The sequence below is a fragment of the Heterocephalus glaber genome, unplaced genomic scaffold (genome assembly GCF_053883595.1).
Source record: "Heterocephalus glaber isolate CG9 unplaced genomic scaffold, H.glaber_assembly_v1.0 deba00001300, whole genome shotgun sequence".
Taxonomy (NCBI): Eukaryota; Metazoa; Chordata; class Mammalia; order Rodentia; family Bathyergidae; genus Heterocephalus; species Heterocephalus glaber.
This window is the reverse complement of record NW_028258247.1, coordinates 73,643-93,628: the sequence shown is the minus strand read 5'-3', so window position 1 is coordinate 93,628 and position 19,986 is coordinate 73,643. Positions and strand designations below refer to the sequence as shown.

At 39.0% G+C, this 19,986-nt stretch overlaps 2 protein-coding genes across 5 annotated transcripts in view; one reads left to right on the top strand and one right to left on the bottom strand.

Moving 5' to 3' along the window:
• The window catches only part of Rnmt (RNA guanine-7 methyltransferase), a 208,898-nt gene that overhangs the window by 127,616 nt on the left and 61,296 nt on the right, over positions 1–19,986 (top strand). The gene's annotated exons all lie outside the window — the stretch shown is intronic.
• Mc2r (melanocortin 2 receptor) overlaps positions 1–19,986 on the bottom strand; it is a 38,079-nt gene that overhangs the window by 8,344 nt on the left and 9,749 nt on the right. Inside the window, exons 2-3 of one of the 4 annotated variants that reach the window (XM_021265307.2) lie at positions 11,515–11,657; positions 10,735–10,899 (exon numbers count right to left, since the gene is read on the bottom strand). The exons of 1 other annotated variant lie outside the window; for it this stretch is intronic. The gene's annotated coding sequence lies outside the window, so the exon portion shown is untranslated. The remainder of the gene's footprint in view (positions 1–10,734; positions 10,900–11,514; positions 11,658–19,986) is intronic. 2 more of the 4 variants (XM_021265308.2, XM_087211141.1) reach the window with 2 other exon arrangements.

Sequence of the window (19,986 nt, the reverse complement as noted above, 5' to 3'; positions counted from 1 at the left end):
TCACCACTCTTATTCAGTATGGTTCTGGAAACATTAGCCAGGGCAATTAGATAAGAGAAAAAAAAGGAGTAAGGATAGGAAAGGAAGAAGTTAAATTATTATTTGCAGATGACATAGAAGACCCCCAAAACTCCACCGAAAGACTTCTAGATTTAATAACCAAATGCAGTAGCATAGCTGGATACAAAGTCAACACTCAAGAATCAATAGCATTCATGTACACAAATAAACTCACTGAGAGAGAAATTAGGGAAACCATACCCTTCACAATAACATCAAAAAATGAAATACATAGGAATCAATCTGATGAAGAAAATAAAAGATCTTCACATTGAAAACTGCAGTATTCTGAAAAAGAAGATTGAAGAGGATGTCAGAAAATGGAAAGATATCCCTTGTTTATGGATAGGAAGAACGAATATAGCAAAAATGGCCATACTTCCAAAATTATAATAATTTTGGTAAGTTGGTAAGTTGGTAGGATCAGCACCTCCCATAGAAACCTGGACTTGTGTGCGGGGAGGACAGCTGGAACCTGTAGTAGAACCTTGCAGAGTTTAATCCTGCAGGAGGTTAGGGACTGCAACTTGGACCTTGCAGCCAGAAATCAGCCTGAATCTCAGTAGACTACAGCTGGCTTGCTGGGACTAATTGACTTAGACCTACACACTGCTGCCCACATTGCTGACCAGGACAGCAGAGACATATCCTGAGGGAGACCTTTTTTTGTTTGTTTGTTTTGTTTTATATATATATTTCTTTTCTTTTTTCTCTCTCTATCCCTTCTGGCTTTATATTTCTTTCCCTCTTTGTTCCTGTTCCTGTCCCATTCTGAATTTTTTCTCACTCTCTGTTCTCTCAACTGTCACTTTTACAGGAAGATGAATACAATTTCTAGCTTCCCTATTGTTGTCAGTTTGTTCTGTATTTCTCTCTGTTCTTTTGCTCTGTCTTTTCCTCTTGTCTTCAACAGATCCCCACAATTTGCGTGATCTTTCCATGTCCTCTAGCCTCACCTCTAACCTTTCCCTCTCCCTCTATCTCTTTACCTCTCCCTCCCCAACCCCCACTAAATCCTTATCCCAAAGGGTAAATTTTCCATATTGAAGGGTTTACTTACTACAAACATATTTTGGGCTGGCCCCAGATTTTGATCTAGCTTGCATAGTTAAAGGTGACAGATTAACTGCTACCACAAATTGTCATTTTCTAAATTGTTTGATACTGATTGTGTCAATTGGGATAAGGTGTTGTGAGTGATCTAACCAGTTGTCCTCCCTAGTATACTGAAAACATGATGGCCTAAGAGTCATTAGAGACTCAAAGCCTAAAAAGTCCAGCTATACCTGGAATATATCTCTGAGAAGCAATCACTCCATAGGGCTCTAAACATCAGTAATAAAGATACTCAAAATAAGAAATATTGGAGTATCAGCCCAGGAATTAAAGCTAAAAACAGCATCAACAACAGAATTAAAAATGAGAAGTCACCTTGGCAGGACACAAACACAGACTTCCAGCTCACCAAAGGCAAATTCTGGGGGAAATGAGGTGGAAAAGTCTGATAATCAGCCACCTGGACTCCCTGAACTTACAGCAGAGGAAGTAACAAAACAGATGAATGAGGCTCTAGAAAAACTCAAAACAGAAATAATTTCCCAGATAACTACAGAGATGGTGAGCAGAGTAAAAGACATGATTAGAGGCTCTAGAACAGAAACAGATAGAAAAAATAGATGAGCTCAGAACCATGCTGGAAACCATGAATGCCCAGCAAAAGAAAGAAATGGAAACCATGATTGCCCAACATAGGAAAGAAATGGAATCTATGAAACAGATTCAAACAGATATCCAGAAGATTAAAAACTCCTCTGAAACTATTCACAGCAGATTGAGCAAATGTGAAGATAGAATATCAGATATAGAAGACAGGATTGGGGTTAATGACCATGAAAACAGAGATTTCTTAAAAATAGTAAGGGACCATGAGAAATCAATCCAGCAGCTGCTAGATGATGCAAAGAAGAATAACAAAAGACTGATAGGAGTCCATGAAAAATCAGGAGAAAGTACAAATGACATAAAAAAACTGTTCACAGAAGTAATAGTAGAAAACTTCCCAGACAGAGGTAGAGAATTTGACATACAGATAAGTGAGGCATATAGAACTCCAACTAGCCATGATAAAAAAAAGCTACACCTAGACATGTAACAGTCAAGATCCCAGAAATGTGACAGAAGAACAAAATCCTACAGGCAATTAGAGAAAAGAAAGAAATTACCTACAAAGGAAAGCCCATCAGAATCACAGCAGACTTCTCAACACAAACCCTCAAGTTAAGGAGAGCCTGGAGTGAAATATTTCAAGCCCTAAAAGAAAATAACTTCCAACCTAGACTGTTGTATCCTGCAAAATTATCTTTCAAAATCGATGGGGAAATTAGATACTTCCACAACAAAGAACACCTGAGAAATTTCATGAACACTAAACCAGCACTCCAAACATTTCTAAACAGACAATGAAGTTCACAACTCCATGAGGCTCAACAGAGTGAAGCCTCCAGGCAAGGCAAGAAACTAAAGGGAAAGGGGGGATAATAAGAAATAAAAGAGCCAACAACAGTAAAACATCATGACAAGGATGAGTCAATATTTATCAATTATAACCATCAATGTTAGAGGTCTCAATTTACAAATCAAAAGAAATAGACTGGCAGAATGGATTAAGAAGCAAAATCCAGCAATATGCTGTATACAAGAAACACACCTAATTCAAAAAGACATTCATAGACTGAAAGTAAAAGGATGGGAAACAGGAACCATGAAACTGGAACCTGGAAAAAAGCAGGGGTAGCAATCTTATGTGCAGACAAGGTAGATTTCAAACCAAAACTAATTAAGAGAGACAAAGATGGTCACTACATCCTTGTGAAGGGAACAATCCAAGAGGAAGAGATGACAATCATAAATATATATGCACCAAATATGAATGCCCCCAACTATACGAAACAAATATTAAGGGACATGAAAAACCAAATAAGCACTAATACTATTGTAGTGGCGGACCTCAATACCCCACTGCCACAAATAGACAGATCATCTAGACAAAAAATCAACAATGATGTACTAGAACTGAACCAAGGTTTTGAACAAAGGGACTTAATAGAAATCTATAAATTGTTCCACCCCACAAAATCAGAATATACATTCTTTTTGGCTGCACATGGGTCATTTTCCAAAATAGACCACATTCTAGCTAGCTCATAGGACCTGTTTAAGTAAATGCAAAAGAATTGAAGTTACCCCCTGTATATTATCAAACCATAGCACAGTAAAATTGGAGATCAATAGCATAAGAAACTGCGAACCCCCAACAAACACATGGAATTTGAATAACACTCTGCTGAACAACCAGTGCATCACAGAGGAAATTAAAGAAGAAATTAGACAGTTTCTACAAGTAAATGATAATGCCAGTACAACATTCAGGACTCTGTGGGAAACAATGAAAGCAGTTCTATGAGGAAAATACATAGCAGTGAATGCCCATATTAGGAAAACAGAGAGAGCTCAAATAAACAACCTAACGCTGAACCTCAAGCTCCTAGAAGAAGAAGAGCAGGACAAACCCCAAGGTTGTGCAAGAGAAGAAATTATAAAGATCAGAGCAGAAATCAATGAAATGGAGACTAAGAGAATGATACAAAAAAATCAATGAATTGAAGAGTTGGTTTTTTTAAAGAATAAAATTGATAAACCTTTAGCCAACCTTACCAATAAAAGGAAAGAGAAGGCTCAAATCCATGTAATTGAGAATGAAAAAGGTGAATTCACAACAGATCCAACAGAAATCCAGAGGATCATAAATATCTACTTTGAGAACCTGTACTCTAATAAAATGGAAAACATAGAAGAAATGGATGGATTCCTAGATACATACGAATTGCCCAAGTTAAATGAAGAAGATATAAAAATTCTAAACACTCCAATTACAATCAGTGAAATTGAAAACCTAATTAAAAATTTACCAACAAAGAAAAGCCCAGGTCCTGATGCTTCACTGCTGAATTCTACAAGACATTTAAAAAAGAACTATTGCCATTGCTCTTTAAACTCTTCAGTGAAATTGAAAGGAAAGCAATATTTCCAAATTCATTCCTGGAAGCAAGTGTTACTTTGATTCCAAAACCAGGGAAAGACCCAACCAAAAATGAGAACTACAGGCCAATCTCCCTAATGAACATAGACGCAAAAATCCTCAATAAGATAATGGCAAACAGAATACAGAGGATCATCAGGAAGATCATACACCCTGACCAAGTTGGATTTATTCCAGGGATGCAAGGATGGTTCAACATTCATAAATCACTAAATGTAATACATTATATTAACAGAGCCAAGGACATAAACTGTATGATCATCTCAATAGATGCAGAAAAAGCATTTGACAAAATTGAACACCCATTCATGATAATTGGAATGGAAGGTCTTTTTTTTTTTTTTTTTGGTACTGGAGATTGAACTTGGGACCTTGCGCTTGCCAGGCATGCTGCAGCACAACTGAGCTAAATCCCGGGCCCTGGAACAGAAGGTCTTTATCTCAACCTCATTAAGGCTATATATGAAAAACCAACAGCCAACATCATACTAAATGGTCTAAAACTGAAAACCTTCATGCTAATATCAGGAACAAGACAAGGATGTTCACTATCACCACTCCTATTCAATATAGTTCTGGAACCATTAGCCACAGCAATTAGACAAGAGAAAGAAATAAAAGGGGTAAAGATAGGAAAGGAAGAAGTTAAACTGTCATTATTTGCTGATGATATGATACTTTACATAGAAGACCCAAAAAAACTCAGCCAAAAGACTTCTAGACTTAATTGACAGATTCAGTAGAGTAGCTGGATATAAGGTAAACACTCAAAAAACAATAGCCTTCCTGTACACAAAAAACAGACTCACTGAGAGAGAAATTAGGGAAACAATTCCTTTCACAGTAGCATTCCCAAAAATGAAATATCTATGAATCAATCTAACAAAGGAAGCAAAAGATCTCCACACTGAAAACTACAGCACTCTGAAAAAAGAGATTGAATAGGATATAAGAAAATGTAAAGACATCCCTTGTTCGTGGGTAGGAAGAACCAATATAAGTGAAAATGGCCATACTTCCAAAACTGCTATATAGATTTAATCCAATGCTGATTGAAATTCCAACAATATATTTCACAGAACTAGAGAAAACAATACAAAAATTCATTTGGAACAAGAAGAGACCTAGAATGGCAAAAGTAATTCTAGGCAACAGAGACATGGCTTGGGGTATCACAATCCCCAACATGAAATTATACTACAAAGCCACTGTGATAAAAACAGGATGGTACTGGCAAAGAAACAGACCCTAGCATCAGTGGAATAGATTAGAAGATGCAGAAACACCTTCAGACATACTCAGCTACCTCATCTTTGATAAAGGAGCCAACCATCCTCACTGGAGGAAACATAGCCTCTTTAATAAATGGTGTTGGAAAAACTGGATTTCAGCCTGCCAAAGATTAAAACTAGACCCATACCTATCCCCATGCACTAAACTAAGATCAAAGTGGATTGAATATCTAAATATTAAGACAGAAACACTAAACTTGCTGGAAGGTAAGTTAGGTAGAACTCTTGAAGACCTTGGCATAGGAAAAGACTTTATGAACATATCCTCCGCAGCATAGGAACTAGCACAAAGAATCAACAACTTGGATCTCATCTTATTAAAAAGCTTCTGCATGGCAAGAGAAACCACCAACAGAGCTAAGAGACAACTTACAAAGTGGGAAAAAATTTTAGCACCTGTACCTTAGACAAAGGACTACTATCTAGAATATATAAAGAACTTAAAAAAATCAGACTCCCCAAATTTAAAGACCCAATCCAAAAGTGGCATATGAAATGAACAGACATTTCTCAGACAAAGAGGTAAAAGCAGAAATAAATATATGAAAAAATGTTCAACCTCACTGGTCATTCGAGAGATGCAAATGAAAACAACACTAAGATTCCACCTCATCCCAGAAAGAATGGCTGCTATCAAGAAATTAACCAATAACAAATGTTGGTGGGCTTGTGGGGAGAAAGGAACCCTTCTTCGTTGTTGGTGCGAGTGCAGACTGGTGCAACCAGTGTGGAAATCAGTATAGAGATACCTCAAAGAACTAGGACTAATGGTCCCATTTGACCCAGCTATCCCCCTGCTGGGTATCTTCCCAAAAGAATTAAAATAATCATACCACAGTGATATACGTGCACCCATGTTTTTAGTGGCACAGTTTGTAATAACAAAAGCCTAGAAACAGCCCAAGTGCCCATCAACTGGAAACTGGATAAAGAAGATGTGGGGTTTTGTTTTTTTAATAAAATGGAGTACTACTCAGACATAAAGAATGAGAAACTAGAGACATTTATAGCTAAATGAATGCATATTGAGGCCATACTCTTATGTGAAATAAATAGGACACGTGTAAATACCGAATAGTTTCTCTGGTGTGAGAAACTGAAAGTGTAAATAAGGATTAAAATGAATAATTGATAATATGAAATAGGGAGAAAAGGTCCAAAGGGGTAGGAGAAGTGGGAGGGGAAGGGGAAAGGAAAGAAGGCAAAGGAAAAATTAAGAGAAAAGGAAAAAAATGGAAACAAAGTCTTTGTAAATAGGGAGGGCTGGAGGAGTTGAAGGGAGAGCAGGGGAAGGGGGAAAAAAGAAGAACCAAGACACATCATGTAAAGGTACAAGCAGCCAATCATGAATGTAAATGTATTGTATACCTAAAATGTACCAATAAAGTAATTTAAGGGAAAAAAAAGAATTGAAAGCATCATACCACAGCGATGTGTACACATCCATGTTTATAGTAGTATAGTTCGTAGTAGCTAAATCTTGGAAACAGCCCAAATGCCCATCAACCAGAATGGATAAAGAAGATATGAGTTGTTTTTTAAAAAATAGAGTAGAGTACTACTCTTCCATAAAGAATGATAAACTTGAGTTATTTCTAGGTAAATGGATATACCTTGAGACCATACTTTTAAGTAAAATAAATTAGACACACACATTTAAGTATCACATTGTTTCTCTGGTGTGAAAAACTGAAAGGGTAAATAATGACCAAAATATATAATAGACATTGGGAAATAGGAAAAAAAAATGTTCAAATGGGAAGGGGAACACGGGAGGGGGAATGAAGGAAGGGAAAAGAAAAAGAGAATAGAAGGAAAAATGGAAACAAAGCTTTTGTAAACAAGGAGGGAAAGAGGGGTCGAAGGAAAGGGAGGAGATTGGGGAAAAAAGAAGCACCAAGATACATCATGTACAGGTACAAATTCCCTATGAGGAATGTGATCATTATGTATATCTAAAATGCACCAACAAGATTAATTTTAAAGAAAATCATAAAGCTGTGCTCTATTCCTTCTCTCATCCACGTTTTGTGTCTTGGTTCCTTTACTCTAGAGAGCACAGTTGAAGAACATTTCCTCGGCCTTCTGGGTTTACAGTTTGCTGGGCAATGACGGCACATCCTACAAATCCATACCAGTCTTCTCTCTCTGTATTCTACTTCAATTTGCAGAATGAGTCAGGGCTGTCACCACTGATGACCTCCTGGTCTCCTCCACTATGATCTTTTTTTTGGTACAAAGGATTATTATCAGTGCAACACATTTAAAGTCATGTTCTCAAAGTATAGAGTACATTCACTTTGAGAATGCTGTGTTTATAAATTTGTTTTCTTTTGATTTGGCAGAGACATAGGATACAGTGAGTGCCCAAATACTGATAAGAAATTACCCTGGCAGAGTAAGGAAAGTAAAATTACTCATTGTATCAGTCAGTGCTCACTAGAGAAACAGGTTTAATATAAGATTTATAAATAATAAGGATTTACATGGCAGGCTTACAATGGCTGCCCACAGAGCTAGGTGTGGCAAAAAGGGATGTCTGTGTGATGGAGATCTGAAGGATCTAGTCAAAGGTCAAAGGCCTGGAGCTCACTCTGATGTCCCCTGTGAGTCTCTGTCAGGGGACTGCAGGGTCTGTGACAGAAGGCTGGAGTCTGTGCTGCAAGCCAGGAGAACACATCCAAGATGAACAAACAGAAGGGAGCTGTCCTTCTTCATTTCCCTTTTATTCCATTCAGGCTACAAGCCTACTGGATAGTGCCATTCACACCTAGGGTAGGTCTTCTGTTTTCAGTAAATCCCTTCAGCCACACCCACAGCCAGAGCTATGCTAAGCTAATTAGTTGGGCATTTCTTACTCAAGTTGACACAACAGTTAGCTCTCATATGCATCATAGTAGGGCAATCTTAACACTGTTTAAAATTTATTTACTACTTCTTTCTTAAAAAGCATATAATTTTGAACATGAAAAGCAAACAGCCTTACCTATTCATAGGACATTTAGTAGAAAATAAAAAGAAACCATTTGTGCTTTGTCTGACAAAGCTTTAACACTAATTCAAATTTTTTTTAGCTCTATGTGAAAAAAATATACCAAATAAGAGTTTCCTTTCTAAACTAATATTGGAGACCTACATTCCTGGATAAAATAGTTTTCTCTGAAAATAGCCTTTGCTTTTGTTGCTTTTTGCTTTGCTTTGGGGAGAATGCCTTCAGAGTTCCCCACAGCACTGGAACAGCACACTGCAGCCATCGCTCGCTATCTCGGAGAAATGGCTATACTCACCCCATGCTGTCAGGCAGCTACCACACGTCAAAATGAAGGCCAAACCAGGGATGTGAGAAAATGACACTAAGAGTAATTAGCCAAATAAAGAGAGAATCAGTTCACACTTGAATTGCTGGTCTCCTTCCTCTTGCTGATTTTGGTCCTGACATCAGCCAGGTATCCAACAGTCTGGGTGTGCCACCAGAGGGAAGTCATTACCTGCTCAGGTACTCTGTGATCAGTCCTGACTTACGTAGCAGACCTTAAATCCCTGTATTAAATGGGTTTTCATTTCTGGGGTTAACTCCTTGCCTGAATATCATACTCTCCACCTTGAGCTTTCAGTATCCAGATAATTCTTTTCTTTTCCCTTTTTCTCTGCCTCCTTCTCTTTCCTTCCCTCCCTCCCTTCTCTCTTTCCTTCCCTTCCTCTCTCTTTCCTTCATGTTGAGAATCCAATCCAGAGGCTTGTGCATTCTAAACACATGCTCTGCCACTGAGCCACATCTAGCCTCAGTACCCTAGAAGACTGTAACTCCACAGTGTTGCCCCAGGAGGCAGAGATAGAGAGCAAATGAAGAGGGATAAGAGAGAAATGTTTTTCAAGGCTTTAAAATCTGAACCCAAAACAAATTGCTGATTCATTAGCTCTGCATGGGTGGATCTTGGGTGGCAGAGAATTTGGGGCAATTATAATTGTATAAATATGCAGGAAGAACAAAACCAACTTTTGTGTTTTTTCTGGATCTAGCGGAACAGGAATCAGCAGCATTAATGGTTCACAAGGAAAAAGAGCCTGACCCCAACACTCAAATATGTCCCCAAGTGTGGGCCAATTTGTCAGATACTCTTTGTGTTTTAGATCCAAACTATATCATTCTGCTCCTGGCCTCCAAAAAGCTCATGTCCATCTCATTATGAAAAATGCATTTAGTCCATCTCTAAGAGCTACAAAATTCTTAATTCCAGCATTGCTGAAAAGTCCAAGTCCAAAGTCTCCCTTGAGACTCAAGGCAAACTCTTAGTTGTGAGCTTCTGTAAAAATGCTGTAAAAACTTCCAACATACAATGGCACAAGTAAACATGCCCATCCCCAAAGAAGAAATAGGAGCACAGAAAGGAATGGGATCAAAGCAAGACCAAAACCCAGTAGAGCAAACATTAATTCCTGTATCTCCAAGTCCAGTGCCCAGGGCATGTGGTGGCAAGATGTGTGTCCCAAAGGGGTTGGGCAACGCCACCTTTATGGCTTTGCTGGTTGTAACCCACATGGTTTCTGTCTTGGGCTGGCTCCACTCACTCCCTGTAGCTTTCTTTGGCAGATGTTCCTTCTTCCTGGCATCTCCAGCTTTCTGAAGTCTCCACTATACCTTGAGCTTCACCTCACAGCTTCATACATCAACCTCTTAAGTACATACTGGCTGGTCTCCCAGGCCTTCCTCTGAAATCTGTCTGGAAGCTTCCTTGACTCCACAACTCTTGTGTTCTGTGTACTTTTAGAACCAGCATCACATGGAAGATGATAAGGTCTGCCACCAGCTAAAGCAGTAGCCAGGCCCCTGGGGAACATAACTTCAGTGGTATCTGAATGCCTGAATGGCTGAACTTGGGAATATTCTTCCCTCAGTGGCCCTGAGGGAGCAGAGTATCCTGTGGCTCTCTTCTCAAAGAAGTTTACCCATTTATGCCCTTAAGCCTGACATCAAGCCCACCCAATTCCTGAGATACCTTCAAGCCATTTTTCCTATTGACCTAGTGCAGGGTACTTGAGTTCATTTTATTGACATTAAACTTTTCAGCAACCACATTTTCTGTTTCCCAAATAGTACAAGTAGCATCATGGGGGCTGGGAGACCACTCCTTTCTACCCACTTGAGTTTAGGCAACATCCCAGAGCCAATCCTCCTTCCACTGTTACATGTAACTTAGAGTGAACTCTGGAACAAACATACTTGTTGGAAGCCCCTGACAGAGGATGACTCAGCACTCTGTTAATCATTCCTGTCAGTCTTACCTTGAGACCTAATGAGAGTGGAGTGCACCTCCTTAAAAATCTGAAAGTTTGATTTATCTGTGACCTTTTTTGCTTTTCCTGTTGTCCCAGCACCACTTTTCTGTACATACCACATTTTTGTTTCTGCTGGCTCTGAGGCAGGAGATTAGGGGTGGTGAAGGCTGGCTGGGAAAGGAAAGCATGACCTGTTAATTACAAAGTCCCAGGATACATGTATAGAACACTTCCCAAAGCCCTGTATCTGGACTCCTCACAAGAACTCAAGCTCGTTTTTGGTAGAATAGCCTAGACCTGATGTCAGCCTCAGGAGTGGGAGATATAAAAATGGACAGCAACTACGAAGCCCTGGCTATGGTGTCCCTTCCTGCAGCCCAGCTTCACATTATAGGCTGTACTTTTTTGTACTTTACTTGGCCCAAACTCACTCTGCAGAGCCTTTTTACCCCTACCCTAATAAACAGAAAACTCTGCTACCATTTGTGCTTGTCTTGACCAATTCTTTGTTCAGGACAAAAACCCCCTAGAAACTACCTCTAGAAAGGGACTCCAGCATCCCGAAAACTGGTACTAGCACAGACTACTCTGAGTATATTTTTCTGTTATCGTCAATTAATGTAGCTACTTTTCTTCCACTGTTTGGTATACATTTGCAATTCTTTCTTTGCCATACACAAGGGATATACCTGGAATCTGTCTGTTGGATCCATCCCACAGCATCACCAACCTTACACAAACTTGCTTTCTGACCAAACTGCAAAATTTTCACAACTTTTGACTCACTTTTTGTTCCTGATTCTCATTGTAGGCTCCTGATGCTCATTGGGTAAAAGAAGCCAACAGTACCCAGCCACAGCCTGAAAGTTGTGCTGCTTTGAAATTTCCTCCACCAGATTGTTTGCCACCTTTAAATTCAGCTTTACAGTCTTAGGACATGGGCAAAAGAAAGACAAATTATTTTCCAGAATATAATGCACATGGTCTCTAGTCTAGTTTCCAATAGGATCCTCATTCTGAACTGAAACCTCATGAGCCTGGCCTTTCTGTATACATTCCGATCAGCACTCTGGTCTTTTGAGCTCAAATCTGAATTACCCATCAATCTTGGCTTACAGCATTGTAGGGCTTTACTAGCACAAATCTCTAACCCTTTGCGAACTGCTCTTGCAAACCAGTTCCAAAGGCTTCTGAATCACATGGTCAGGTACAGGTATAGGAATAACGCCACTTCTCTGATACTTATTTTCTGTATTATATTTTCTATTCCCTGGGATAAAATAATGAAGACTGCAATTTAAAGGAGAATAGATTTATTTGGCTCATTGATTTGGGAGGTTCAGTCCATGCTTAGTTGGCTCCAAGGCAGAAACAGCATAACGGAAGGGCATAGGAAAAGAAAGCTGCTCAATCCATGGAAGTGAGGAAGCAGAGAGAGGAAGTCATCAGGGACAAGAATACACCCTTCCAGGTCACGGCCCCTGTGACCCACCTCTTCCAACGATGCTCCACCTTTTAATAGCACATTCACCTATGAACTCATCAATGAATGAATCCACCAATGAATATAGTACCTCCATGATCCAATCACCTTCTCAAAGCCCCACCTCTGAATACATAAGACTTTTGGGGGGGATTTTAAATCTAAACTACCACACACAGGTCAGGGGGTATGGCAGCTCCAGTATGAGACTTTTATGTCTCTTATTATCTTGGACAAAAATGAGAAAACTGTAATTTTTATACTTTCTAAGGCTTTAAGGGAAAGGAGAAAGCTGTATCTTTTGTGATATTCCTGTTAGGTGCCAAACAGTACTGTGTCCATCATGTGCCACATGACCAACAATACAAGGTAGTTGTGTTGCAGCTGAGGGACTAAAGAGTAGACAGAGTCACTGCTCAAAAGTCCAGTGGGCTTTCAGTTGTATGGAGGGCTTAAATCAAGGTCTGTTTGGCTCCAAAAATGAATATTTAATGTAGGAAATTAGTGAATCTTAGCAGTTCTAAGACTATTCATCTAATAAGGAATTTGTATTGGCTTTAGTAAAAAGTGAAAAAAGATAACTTAAATATTATAAAACTATAACTGACCAAATCAGGATGGTTTTCCATTTCCACTCAGAAATTGGTAGTGAAATTCAGAGAACAGAAAGGCCCTGGTACCTTCTGTGAATGTCAAGAGCATAAGGCTGCAAATGCCCCTGAGACATGCTGTGCTGCATTTCCGTTGTGCTCTGGAGATCTTACTGTGTTGCTTTTTGGGAGACCAGCTGGGCAAGAAGGACCACTGAGTTATTTTCTGTTGAGTGGATGAGGAAGCTTTATTACAGCGCTACAGACTGTGCTGGCAGACAGCTCTATAACAGACTCTGGAGAGCCAGTGTAATCACCAAAGCCCTGGATGGCACAGTGCCAGGCATACGCTGCCGGGGAGTCCCAGGGTTTCCCCTGAGTGCACTGGGAGCTCCTCCCGGCATCCCAGCTTCTAAGCTACCTTCTGTCTTTGCTGTCGCCCACTGTGTGGTATTTCAGTATATGGGCATGTCTGAAGTCATTTAATTGATACAGATAGTTGTTTGAGTCATTCCCAATATTTTGCTTTGTAAATGTTGCAATAACGTGCAATCATCTAAGAGTAAATTTCCTTATTTGCCTAAATGAGTAATTTCACAGAAAATGAATTGATTTTTGTTGTTTTTGTCTTTTGCAGTGTTGGGGATTGACTCTGGGGCCTATGCTTGTTAGGCAAATGCTCTACCATTAAGTTGCTTCCACAGTCCCGGAACTGTTGAGAGACTGTGTGCATTGGCAGTGTTGATAGATATTACCTCTCATAGAGCTTGTGCCAATTTAAACCCAACCTACATGCACAAGAGCTCCTCACTAGGCTCCTCAATGCAAAGTGTTATCAATTGTTTGTATTATCAGTCCATGCACATGCTGTGGATTCTGTTTGTAAAGTGACTCTGAGATCTCAGCAGGGGTAAGTGCTCTGCCCTAACTGCAAGGCCTCTCGGGCCTTCACTTCCTGCTCCGTCTCAGTGCTCATAGACATGCCAGGCCTGTCCTGCTCCAGTTTCCTGGGGGAAGCAGCCTGCAGCTTTCTTTTGTGTCCAGCCTGGCTTTGGAGCTGAATTGTACTTCTCTTTTTTGGTCCTGATTTCAGGCAGAAGACAGGCAGTGAAAAAGCTGAGCAGCAAAGTGAATTGAAGATAATCTGATAGGGAAATGAGATAACAAATTGGAAACCACAGTGAAATAAATGAGCATATGGCCCAGGCTGGTTTGCATAAATTGACAGTAGGCAGATGGTGGACTGTGTCCCGCATGGACTAGAATCTTGGTGCAGCTCAGGACCACCATTCTTGGTACAGGGCTGGGACACTGCTCTTGCCCCTGTGTATACTGATGATACTTCAAAGCATTTTAGCTGTTACTTTGGCTGCAGATCAGGCTGAAAGCATCTGATGATCAAGAGATGGTATTTGGAAGAGGAAGAGCTATTTAAACTCTTGAAGGCTTTAAGATTGTTTTAAAGGCTGTAACTGATTTCAGTGGAGGGTGAAGAATGAGATGAGGTGCATGAAGATGAGGTCCCATCAAGCGCTTGTCAGAAGGACTGCTGTCCCCTCCCCTGGGTAGGGTCCAGTCTTCCCTCCTGCATGGAGCTCCAGGCAGAGCCTGGCTGGTTCTCAGAAAGCAGCCTGCCTCACTATTGCCTTTACATTGCCACCTCTCTGCAGGCACCTGGGGACCTTGCCAGCCCATGCCTTCACTCCAGATAATGGATGTGAATGGGGTGGAATGTTTGAAGGACTTGTGACAACAGTGATTGAACAACTTGGAAAGACTGTGGTGTGTCAGGAGGCACTGTATAAGGGCTGTCAATCTTCATCCCAGGTAGAGTGAAATATCTTTTCTTCCAGGACCCAGCAATGCCAATTGTCCTTCTGGCCTTCAGTCAATAATTTAAACACAACCACTGTTGATTGCTGTGGATCAATTTGAGAAGGCTTCTACCTGATTTCTTGTATGGTTTGGTGACCTCTGGAATTAATTTCTCTGTGTTATCAGCAGATGGGTGGTCTAGCATACATGCTCTTACTTCCTGAGGTAGTAAAGTCTCACTCGGAGGAATGCTCCAATTGATATTAAAAGCCAGATAAATGATTTTCTACCACTGTATTTTTTGCTTTCTTAGAATGAGCTGAACTGCAGAGAACTTCTGATTTGACTGGATTATCACGCAACACATACATGTATCAAAACACACAATGTTCCCCCACAAACATGCACAAATACTATATGTGAATAAAAATAAAACCCACACGAAACTATTGTGGTAAAGCTATTTTTAGAAACTCCATACAAAAATTAAACTTGCAACCTGTACAATTAACAAAATGTGCAAAGAGAGCCTTAAAATAAAGGATATTCCTTTTTTTTTTTTTGGTACTGGGGATCGAACTCAGGTCTTTGTGCTTGCACAGCAGGAGATGAAACCACTGAGCTATATCCCTGGCCCCAGGATATTCTCCCCCCCCCACCCGCATTAAGTTTACCTGGTACATTTTAGGTATACAATACAGTTAGGTTCATCATTGGGATCTTGTACCATTACATGAGTCTCTTGGTTCTTATTTTTTTCCCCCTTCCCTTGCCCTTCCTTCACCCCCTCCACCCTTCCCTATTTGCAAAGACCTTGTTTCCATTTTTTTCCTCTTCTCATATTTTTTCCTTTCTCTTTTTTCCCTTCCCCTACCCCTCCCAATTACCCTGCTCTTTTAGACCTTTTCTTCCTGTTACACAATATCAGTTATACATTTTTTGAATTACAATATTAAGATCTAGGAGACATTATCACAGATTTTACAGAATTTAAAAGGATATAGAAAGCATATTACAAAAATCTGTTTTGAAATAAATTTGACATCTTCTAAGAAGTACCTTGGAAGACAAATTAATGAAACTAACTCTGGAGAAAATATAAAATTTGAATAGCACCTATTAAAGAAAGTATATTCCTATCCTGAAAACCTACCTATATGACAACAGCAGGCTCATATACATTTTAACTGATAAATTATATCAAACAAAGCAGAAAAGAGAAGGAACACTTCTCCCCTCATTTTAGGACCTCAACATTGTGCAAATCCTAAAACTGGATAAACATAATAGAAGAAAAACTATGAACATAGATAGAAATTTGCTTAACAAAACAAACTGTTAGAAGTTAGATCTGGCAGGATGTAGAAAGTGGTTTTGTTATAGGGATGGCAGTGTTGGTTCAGCATTGGAAGATCCACCCCCAAAAGTCATCATTTTAACAGAGGAAAGGAAAAAGCCATATGATCCTGTCACTAGTTGGAGAAAAAGTATTGGACTGAATTCTACAGCTGTTCATGGTAAAAGCTATCAGGAGACTAGAAATAGAACAGAACCTTCTCAACAGATTAAAGACATGTACTCCATACTTCTAGAGAGAATGCCTTATATGAATGGAGAAGATACAATGCTTTCTCCTGAAGGTGGTGAACAAGGGCAGATATGCTTACTCTACATCTGTCCATTAAACTTTGAAACCTAGGCCCCACCAAAATAGTCTGTCAATAAAATGACACAACTAGGATAGGATTGGCAAGGTAGAAGCAAAATCTTTATATGTAGATGAAATGATCATCTACAGAGAAAATACTAAGAAATCTCTAGGAGCCCCTAGAACTTGTACTTGAATTTAGCAGGATTAGAAAACACAAGGTATATATAAAAATTCAGGTCTGTGTATACTTGCTATAAATGAAGAATTGGATGTTGAAATTTAAAAGTTATGTAGGAGTACGAAGGACCTAGAAAAGTTAAAAACAAAAACAGTGTTGGAAGACGTTTAGTACCTAATTTTAAGACTTCTTCTAAAGCTACAGTAATCAAGGCAGTGTTGGTGTAAGGAAAGACATATAGATCATTTAAGTAAAACAGAGAATCTAGAAACAGAACCACACATATATGATCCACTGAGTTTTGAAAGATTATTTAACATTAGCATTTTATAGAATGTAAACTCAATTCAAGAGCCAAGGAAGAGATAGTGTTTTCAGCAAATGGCACTAGAACAGCCGGTATCCATATACAAAAAATTAACCTCAACCCTTTATTTCCATACATAAAAATAACTTGAAGGGATCTATGAACCTAAATAAGAAAGCCTAAAAGTATGAAACTTTAAGAAGAAATTATAAGGGAAAATATTTATGAATTCAGAGTAGGCAAGAACTACCTAGGATACAAAAGACATGATGTATAAAAGAAAAAAATTGATAAATGAGATTCCATCAATATTTAGAACTTTAAATGACATCATTAAAATGAAAAGTAGTCCTTAAACAGATCATATTTCCAATGCATATAACCTATGACCAGAATATATAAAGAACCCTTACAGCTTATGAATAGACAACCCAATTAAAATGTAGACATAAGATGATAAATAGCCAGTATAGCACAAGGAATGGTGTGCAACTCTAGACTCAGAAAAATACTAATCAGTACAATAATAAGATTGAATTATGCACTCATTAGGGAGATGAAGTTCAAAGTTTTAAAAGCCTTGTCATGACTTTTTCTTTTGGTTGGATTCTCCACCTTTGCGTTAATTTGTCACACCCAATGGATTCATTCTGCTGGGTTGGGGATATTGTTTTTTAATGAGTTCTCATTGCTTCCAGAATAAAATTCTATTTTAAAAATGCTCAGCACAGAAGGTGGTCTACAGTCTGTTTCTGAGCTCATATTTTCTGCCACTTCTTCCATATCCTACAAAGAACTTTCATTCCAGCCAGCTCAGGTTTCTCATTGTCACCAGGATGCCTTACTCATTTTTGTCTTCTGTATTTTTGCTATTGTCCCTTCTCCTGGGATTCTGTAATCAGTCCTGGCTGTCTAGATTGTACTTTTGTTTAACCCAAAGTCTGATCAAATTCCTTGCACATCTCTACCACCTTCTCAGCCCATGTGATCTTGCTCTCTGTGGTCTCTGGGTCTTTTGTTCTTGCCTTGCACTTGACATCTGGCTTACTAGTGGTCCCCTCAGGAAAGATCAACTCTGAGCATTCATGTCTTGTCTCCCAAGCAGCTGGAAAGTGCACTGGAGGGACAGCAAGCACCATACTCCTTCCTCCTTTCTGCCATAGTCCCTCATTGAGATGCCCAATAACTGTTGTTTTTTTTTTGTACTGGGGATCGAACTCTGGTGCTTGTGGTTGCACAGCAGGCAGCAAAACCACTGAGCTAAATCCCCAGCCCTAATGTGTGTGTTGGGTTGTTTTTTTTGGTACCGGGGATCGAACTCGGGACCTTGTGCTTCCGAGGCAGGCGCTGGAACCACTGAGCTAAATCCCCGGCCCCCCAATAACTGTTAATGGCTGAAAACGTGATCATGATAATCAGAATAATTGGGAGTTTGTATTACTAAAAAGAGAAGTTTGGAAAAATATACAAAATATTCAAGAAACTGAATTACTGTTTTCATTTTTTTCACCTCAGACACTTAAAGTTTAGTTTAATATTTAGGTTAAAAATTTTTTTTGTAACAGCTCCTAGAAGTCAAGGATAGACCTGAAATCCAGCTCCTGGACAGTTACTCCACATAAGAGCAGAAATAACACAAGTAATGTGAACACCACACCTATGGGGGACCTTGGCATAGGTCATTCCCATGTCCTTTCAGACCACACATTTCTGACAAGTCTGGAGAAGTAAACACGGAGGATGCATCCCATATATGTAGTTGTCTACAACACATCTGCCTGAATGACTATGGGTCCCCATGCTTGCAAGTCCATCCAAGAAAATGGATTCCTCAAGTTCTGATCCCAGTACACACTTTGTCAAACCCCACCAGCAACAGAAAAGAACAAGAAAATCACACTAAGTCCATTTGGAATTAATGCTCAATAAGAAGGTCCTAACATAAAAGTGGAAGAGACATCCATCCTGACAGATGTGTAACATAGAAACATAAAAAATATGAAAAAACAAGGCAGCCTTATTCCAAAGGTTCAGAAGTCTCTAGTAATGGACTCCAAAGATTTCAAAGTGGAGGAAATGCCAGACAAAAACTTCAAAAGAATGATTTTAAAAATGATCAGTGAATTCAAAGAGGATATACATAAATAGCTGAATAATTAAAAGAAGACAATGCAGGATGTGATAGAGCAATTCAAAAAAGTTAGATTCTGAAAAAGAACTAAACAAAAATCCTGGAAATGAAGAGCTCAATAAGTCAAACAAAAACCTCAGTTGAAAACCTCACCAATAGAGTAGCTCAAGCAGAAGAAAGAATAGCAGGCTTTGAAGACCAAGCTGATGATTTATTACATTCTGGTAGTTATTTAGAAAATAAAGCAATTATGAACAGAACATACAAGATCTATGAGACATGATTAAGAGACCAAGCCTATGAATAATCAGTTTGGACAAAGAAGTTGGGATGAAGAATAAAGGAATAGAAAAGCTATTCGATGAAATAATTGCATAAATTTTCCCAAATCATGGGAAGGTCATGGGCAACCAGCTATAGGAGTCATTTAGAATCCAAAAGAGACATGGCCAAAAGAGAACCTTTCCATGATATATTATAGTTAAACTGCTCAGATCAGAGAAGAAAGAAAAAAAAAATAAAAATTTCAAGTGAAATACTAAATCACTCATAAAGACAAACCCATCGAAATAACAGCATATTTCCCAGCAAAATTCTAAAGGCAGAAGGACATGGAATGATATTTGAAGCACTGAAAGAAAATAGCTGCCAGCCTAGATTACTATATCTAGCAAAGTTATCCTTCATAATCAAAGGACAAATAAGGACCTTTCAAGAAAGCATAAAATAAAGTAATTCATGACCACTAAGCCAGTACTGCAGAAGATACTTAAAGGAAGCCTATACACAGAAGAGGAAGAAAGATACACACAATCATGAGAGTATGGGAAAAATAAATCACTGTAGAAGAGTATGTAAGAAAATAAAGCTTAGGAAAGAATGAAATGTGATAGATATAGCAAACTATCAAGCTTCTAAGATGAATAAGGGAGAAACACACACAGATTATTAGAAACAACTAGAAAAAACCCTCCAAAATGATGAGAATTAGTACACACTGTTCAGTAATAACCCTGAATGTAAATGGTTTTTTTAATTCTCTAATTAAAAGTTGCAGATTGGCTGTTTAGATTAAAATCCAAGACCCAACAATTTGGTACCTG